Below are 8,277 nucleotides of genomic sequence, written 5' to 3' on the forward strand. Positions count from 1 at the left end.
ACAGAATTGGAGAAAAATTTTGCAAACCACGTATTGGATAAGGGGTTAATATCCAAAATATATAAAGAACTCATACAACTCAGAATCCAAAAAATCCAGTTAAAAAATGGACAGAAGAACTAAATAGACATTTTTCCTAAGAAGACATCCAAATCGCCACAGGCACATGAAAATATGTTCAACATCACTAAACATCAGGGAAATGCAAATCAAAACCACAATGAGATACCACCTAACACTTATTAGAATGGCTATCATCAAGAAGACAAGAGATATGTTGTCAAGGACATGGAGAAAAGGGAACCCTTATAAACTGTTAGTGGGAATGTAAATTAGTTTAACCACTATGGAAAACAATATGAAGGGTCTTCAAAAAATTAAAAATAGATCTACCATATGTGACCCAGCAATTCCACTTCTGGATGTATACCCAAAGGAAATGAAAACAGGATATCAAATATATATGTACACTCCCATGTTTATTGCAGCATTATTTACAAAAGCTAAGATATGGAAACAATCTAAATGCCTATCAACAGATGAATGGATAAAGGAGATGTTTTATACATATATATATATATATATATAAAACATGTAATGAAATATTATATATATAATGGATATTATATACATATTATATATACATAATGGAATATTATTCAGCTGTGAGAAAGGAAGACATCCTGCCATTTGCAAAAACAACATGGATGGACCTTGAGCACATTATGCTAAGTGAGATAAGTCAGACAGAGAAAGACAAATACTGTATGATATCACTCATATGTAAAAATTTTAAAATCCTAACTTGTAAAAACAGAGAATAAAATGATAGTTACCAGGTGTGTGTGGGGGGGTGAAGAGACAGGACAAATGTTGTTTAGGGCTATAACTTACAACAAGTAGTAAATAAGCCCTAGAGGCACAATACAGTGAATATAGACAACAATATTGTATTACAATCATCAAACTTGCTAAGAGACTAGGACTTAATTATTCCAACTACTTAAAAGAAAGGATAATTATGTAATGTGATAGAGGTGATAATTATCCTTACAATGGAAATCATATCAATGTATAGAACTAAAATGTAACTCTTAAATTTACAAAATATTATATGTCAAATATATTTCAATATAAATAAATAAATATCCCAGTTCTGCCAGGTATTAACTCTGTGACTTAAGGGCTCTGTGCCTTAGTTTCCCCTTGTGAAAACTGGAAATAATAATAGCCCTACTCATAGGGTGGACATGAAGATTAAATGAGCAAGTACATGTAGAGCACTTCAGACAGAGCTTGACAGTGAGGGATGTTTACATGTTTGTACAGTGACAATAATTACTATTTGTCAAAGCTAGTCAAGACCCACTGTATTGACTTTATGACTCAGTAACAGGTCAGAGCCAGTAGTTTAGAAACCATAGTCTAGGGGCTTCCCTGGTGGCGCAGTGGTTGAGAGTCCACCTGCCGATGCAGGGAACGCGGGTCCATGCCCCGGTCCCGGGGGATCCCACATGCAGCGGAGTGGCTGGGCCTGTGAGTCATGGCTGCTGAGCCTGCGCGTCCAGAGCCTGTGCTCTGCAACAGGAGAGGCCACACAGTGAGAGGCCTGCATACTGCAAAAAAAAAAAAAAAGAAACCATAGTCTATACTACAACCTGGACTGAGACCTTCAGATCTGAATAGGCTGCCCAGCCACACAGCACCCAAGGAGGGCAGTGTCTGCAGCCAGTGTGAGCAGGCTCCCAAGCGAGCAGTCAGCAGAGCTGTACCCTGTCACACAGATGTCACCAGGCTGTCCACACCCTCACGTCATGGTAGTATCCCCTCTCTGTGATTCACAGCTTACCAGGACACCTTAGGGCCATCTGCTACCTTTCAGTCCTTGCGCGCTGAATAGAGAGGCTGCATTGGTGAAGAAGAAGCTGCTCCTTATGATAACATAAAAGGGGGATATGTCAGTGGCAAGATTTCCTTATTCTGCTAACTAGGGCCAGAGACAGAGAATTCGGAGCCTACAATCAGGGAAGAGCAGGTCTGCTGAAGTGCTCTCACTTTCTTTCCAGGGAGAGGGGTGCCTTATCATAATGGAGAAGCTAGGGGCCAAAGAGCCATTCTACAAAGGCCCCTGCCAAGGACCACTGCTGACATCGGCTCAGAGAAGGCTGCAGTGTTGATGAGACCTCACGCAACGAGAAAAGTAAGATGTTAGTGACATTGCATGTGACAGTAGAAAAACCAGTGGGAAGGTAGAACCTTAAAAAGTTGCATCTTTTCCATCTTTGACACTCCTGAAAGTGGCCCCTTGGCCCCAGCAGCAGCGCTTCGCACACCCCTGATTCATACCCCTTCACAGTGCCCAGGCATTTGAACCTAATGCTGGCTTGACCCAGAGGAAGCAGGAGTCCATGAAGGCAGCCATTCTGTGTGTCAGAAAGGAAAGTTAACAGCCCTGGGATTACTTCTGTCGTCCAGAAAGCAGAAATTTTCTCACAAATGTCAGTGTCACATATGAAGGACCAAGGAGCCAACCTATTGGCCATGATGTGACAATCTGAGCAGCAAATATTAATATATAAGCAAGACTCTGAAAGACCATGAGTTCACAGTGACCTTCAAAGAAAAAAGTTCAGCCAGTGGAAGATAATATGTTTCATTTCTATCCAGTTTACCAAGTAGGGAAGGGTAATAGCCTGGATAACGGGCCCCAAAGATATTAGTTCCTAATCCCTGGAACCTCAGAATGTTACCTTAGATAGCAAAGACTTTGCAAATGTGATCAAGTTAAGGATCCTGGGTTATGTGGGTGAACCCTAATTGCCATCACAAGTGTCCTTATAAGATACAGGCAGGAAGAGATTTGACACAGAAAAGAGGAGAAGGTGATGTGTTTGTGAAGGCAGAGATTGGAGGGATGCAGCCTCAAGCCAAGGGATGCCAGCAGTCAGGAGAAGCTGGAAGAGGCAAGAGACGGATTCTCCCCCAGAGCCTCTGGGGGGGGTGTGACTCTACCAACACTTGGATTTCAGTCCAGTGAAACTGATTTCAGGCTACTGGCCTCCAGAACTGTGAGGGAATAAATTTAAGTTGTTTTGAGCCACAGCTGAATGGTAATTTGTTACAGCAGCCACAGAAAGCCGATTCAGGAAGTGTTCACGGGAAATGGGTTTTTGCTTCTTCTGCTAAGTACAGACTTACAATGGTTTGACTCATGGTTTTTTGACTTCACAATGGTGCAAAAGTAACATGCATTCAGTAGAAACCATACTTTGAATTTTGAGTTTTGATCGTTTCCTGGGCTAGCAATATGTGGTACTATACTCTCTCGTGATGCTGGGCAGTGGCAGTGAGCCACAGCTCCTAGTCAGCCATGCAGTCATGAAAGTAAACAACAAATACACTTAGAACCATTCTATACCCATACAACCATTCTGTTTATCACTTTCAGTGCTATATTTAATAAATTACAAGAGATATTCAACACTTTATTATAAAATAGATCTTGTGTTCTTTGATTTTACCCAACTTTAAGCTAATATTAGTATTCTGAGAACTTTTTAAAAAATTTTATTCTTTTTTTATGGCTGAGTAGTATGCCATTGTATATATATATATATATATATATATATATATATATCACATCTTTTTAAAAATATTTATTTATTTGGCTTCATCAGGTCTTAGTTGAAGCACATGGTATATTTGTTGTGGCATGTGGGATCTTTCTTGGCAGTGCATGGACTCTTCCTTGTAGCACATGGACTTCTTTCTAGTTGTGGCATGGGCTCAGTAGTTGTGGCACACAGGCTTAGGTGCCCCGCGGCATGTGAGATCTTTGTTCCCCCACCAGGGGTCGAACCCGTGTCCCCTGTATTGGAAGGTGGATTCTTAACCACTGGACCATCAGGGAAGTCCCAGTGTTCTGAGAACTTTTAAGGTAGGTTGGGCTAAGCTATGATGTTTGGTAGGTCAGATGTATTAAATGCATGTTCTACTTATGACATTTTCAGCCTACAGTGGGTTTATTGGAACTTACCCCTTGTAAGTTGAGGAAAATCTGCACACGTCATTTTCTGTATAAGCAGGAGGAGGGGAAAAGATTAGGATCTAACTCTAAATGTACCAAATAGAAGAAGATAAAACAAGATGAACCAGGAGGAGGGGGTTCAAGAGTGTGTTCCACAGGGAAGAAGGAGCCAAGTTCCTAAAGGAAAGCTCATTCACCTAGATTCAATGCCCTCTTCTCCACTGGACCTCACCCTGGCCTTTAAAGACTTGCACAAAACCCCAATATAGTTTCTAACGGCTCAAGATCACAACCCTAGGATGAACCCAACTTAAAAATCCCTACTGAGAAAACTCAAGGCTGCCAGAAGAATTGACTGCTCCAGCCAGCACGTGTTTCCCAACCTGTGTAGGAGGGCAGGAGCCTAACTTCTATAAGCACCAGTTAGCTAACGCAGATGGGCTTCACATGGACCAATCCCCTCTTCATTATTTTTGTAATTTTTCACTTCCCTGTCTTTGCTCAAGCCCCTGGACCCCTCAATTCCCCATCCCTAGTCCCTCATTCTCTCTTTAAAACCTCCTGTCACCCCCGTACACATCAAAGTTGAGTTCAATTCATGCTGGACTCTTTTCCCTACTGAAATTGTATATTACTGATTAAAATCTGTCCTTACCACTTTAGCTAGTCCAGGTTTCTTTATCTTTGACTCCTACACATCCTGGAAATTGGATCCTCCAGGGCCCACTGATTATAACAGAATACTGAGGAGGATTCCAGGGTGTTTAACTCTGCTAGCAGGTCAAGTCTCCATACCACATTGATCAGGCTCTTAGATACACAGCACTGGCCAAGTCAACATCAAGAGAACACAACTGGGGAAAGACTACATTGTAAAAACAAAACAAGAGGGCTTCCCCGGTGGCGCAGTGGTTGAGAGTCCGCCTGTCGATGCAGGAGACGCGGGTTCGTGCCCCGGTCCGGGAAGATCCCACATGCCACGGAGGGGCTGGGCCCGTGAGCCATGGCCGTTGAGCCTGTGCGTCTGGAGCCTGTGCTCCACAACGGGAGAGGCCACAACAGTAGGAGGCCCTCGTACCGCAAAACAAAACAAAACAAAACAAGACAAAACAAAAAAATTATGAGAACAGTGTGGACTTTAAAGTCTTACTGACATGTTTCATGGAGATCACTTAAGAGAGGTAGTTTTGAATCACCTGGAACTACATACATATGTCAGGACCCAATGAGAGCTACCCGCTCAGTTACCCAGACCAAGGACGTGGCTGGAAGGATACGATTTCTGCTTTAAAGTTCTGGTAAGATTACAGCATGATGGGGAGGCGTAAGAATAGTGAGTGATATTCCTGAGACCTGAGGGAGGCAAACCCTGAGAAAGAGTAGGGCAAAAAGGAAGAAAAGGTAAACAATTATCCATCAATTCCTGGCATTAGAGCAGTTAGAAGCAGTGCTGGTGTCCCCACAATGGTGGACTTTGCAATCCTATAAAGCTGTGCATACCTTCTCAGTGCACTAAAAGGATTAAATTGTTTCACAGGCAGCTGACACATCAGGCTGTGACTAACTCAACACGTAGAAGTGTTTTGTTCATTTTACAATGAATGCATTTGGGGAAATGTCATTTGTTAAACCCAAGCACAGATATTTAGATGATTGCTGATTGTTTGCTATGTTTAAAAAAAGCTAATTGTTAGCATAAGATTAGCGACATGGGTATTAAATAGCATGTGTCGGGCCTCAGGCAATACAGAATCCTCTCCACTGATGAACTCTAGGAGGTGTGAGGTGTGATACACAACTTTACTTTTTCTTTCTTGGAAAGAGAGAGGCGGGGAGCAGGAAGGGAGTTTCCAGAGTTCCGATGGGAAAGGATGAACCGAAGGCTTATCTGTACTTAGCCCCACACCCAGGCAATGTGACTGGGTGGAGGAGAGAGCCTCAGGATCATTGTTACTTGGGGTGGGGTAGGTAGGAGCGTGGAACACTGGATTTTGTTTCTCTCTCTAGGCAGAGCAAGTGGGGAGAGGTACACAGGTCCCAAGTGCTGCCTCTCCTCTTTGCCCCTAACCCTAATTCCCACTCAGCAACTTCTCAAAGGTGTATTCTTCCCGGGGTTCCATCTGAGCTCAAAGAGCAAGGCAGCTGGGTGGGGGTATCAAATCCAAGATATCATGTCCCGTCTGCCCTATGTGCACCAGCTTGGGGCCTCCAGAGCTCACTGAAGCTGTGAAGGGGCAGAGGTAGGACTCAACAACAAGGCTACTGACTCCAAACCAACCCCAAGACCACAGCTGCCCCCATCACCCGTCCTGCTGCTGCATGCTCCTGGCAGACACAGCTTGGATCCCCAGAACCTTCTACAGTGGTCCCAACACATGTTTTATCCACCCTTCACATAGATCTCAGGCCACTCTGGAGATCTCATGAAGCACATCAGGCCCTCCCATCCCCTCCCCCCACCATTTCCATATGGGTGGCATCTGCTTACAGTAAAAGCCAAGGGCAGGTAAAGGAGCAGGTTAATCATTTAGAGCATTTCCCTGTACATTTATGATGGAGTTACTGTGAAACTCATGGGCCTCAGCATACAGAAGACCATCTCCAGAGAATTCCTGGCAACAACCCTGCAATCAGATTATGGAGCCCTGGTTGAAACACAGCTTCCTCAGTAGAAGTGGTGAGGTGTGGGAGGAGTGTCAGTCCTCTCAACTGTTCTTTGGGGTAAGGTTGCTCTCAGCTGGGTTTGACATCTATAAGCTAGAAAAAAAATTAACATCACACAAACACACACATTAGGCTCAAAAAACTCAGCCTTTCCCCAGGGGAGCCCCTCTCAAACATGGTGTTTTCTACAGGTTTCCAACGAGCTTTGAGGTGTGTCCAAAGCAAACTTTAATAAATAATAACTGAAGAACCGCCCCCCACCCCACCCACTGAAGAGGACTCAAGGTCACCTTTTCCTCAGGTCCAGAACTCTCCCTCTCCAGAGTGCCATTCTGGTGTCTCCATCTCAACCAGGATATTGATGGGGAACTGAAATTCAACATCACTCCAGCTAAGTTCAACTTGGCTTCTCCAACCTGTTTATTCTGCTATTCCCTCTCCCATTGTAGGCGGTGGTACTGTAATCCAGCCAGTCAGCCACTCCAGAAACCAGAGTCATCTTAAATTGTTCCATCTCCTACTAATGTTTCTGGCCTCTTAACTGGGACATACACAGTCCCAAGCTAGCTCACCAGACCACAGTTCTAATTTCTGTTGAGGTTTACCTCTTTATGAGGGAAGAAGATCAAAGAGCTTCTCTCCAGCACCAAAGGAGACTAGCACATATCTGTCCCCTTCTTGGTTTCCACACCCACTCTGTGGTGCCCTCTTCACCCTCAGCCCCACTCCCTCCGCCTCCCCTTCGGCCCCACATTTCTGACATGAGCTCAGACTTAGTTGAGCAGCAATAATCCCCATGCTGGCCAGTTACTCAAACTGGGAAGTGGGTGCCCATGTAGCCTGCCAGCGCTTCCAGCCTGGAAGATTAAGGTGAGGACAGCCATGTCCATAGTGAGCACCAGCTACAATCTAACAGGGGAAGACAATACCAGGCACCCATCTGTAAGGGGAAGCTCCATCAGAAGGGGTATCATTGTGGAGTCAAACAATCTGTCTCTAGGGCCTCCAGTTTATGCTCCCCATAGCCAGCACCCAAATACAATCCTTCCTGCTGGCTGCACCCACATGGGTACCCATCCACGGAAGCTCTGTAACCTCTCTCTTCCCACCAAAACTGCTCTTGGGAGCAACTTGAGATCTGCATTCACACCACTGTTAATCAGAGCCACTGAGCTCCCCCCAGCCCCAGGGACTTGCACATGTGAAGCTTCACCTGTCACTATGGACTTCCAGCTTGGAAGTTTCTAAGAGAGAGGGGCTCCCATCTCCCACCTCCAGGAGAGACTGATCCAGGCCAGCATAGAGCGGTATGCCATGAGGTGGATACAGAGGGACACAGCGTGTGGCCCAGGCCCTGAGAGGCAGAGGCAGGGGCCTGTTCTTAGCCTCACTCCCTGATCATAGCCTGAGACACACACCCTCACCTGGCCAGGCAGCAGCACGCAGCGGCACTGTGCAGGGAGAAGCACACCCTTTGCAGGAGGCTTGGGCAGAGCGAAGAGACACCACATGTCTGACAAAGTGCTTTGTAAACTGTGGAGAACCAGAGCTGTGAATGGTTTAGTGTGTGCCCTGTGACGATAATG

The sequence above is a fragment of the Phocoena sinus genome, chromosome 3, assembly GCF_008692025.1.
Source record: "Phocoena sinus isolate mPhoSin1 chromosome 3, mPhoSin1.pri, whole genome shotgun sequence".
NCBI classification, from domain to species: domain Eukaryota; kingdom Metazoa; phylum Chordata; class Mammalia; order Artiodactyla; family Phocoenidae; genus Phocoena; species Phocoena sinus.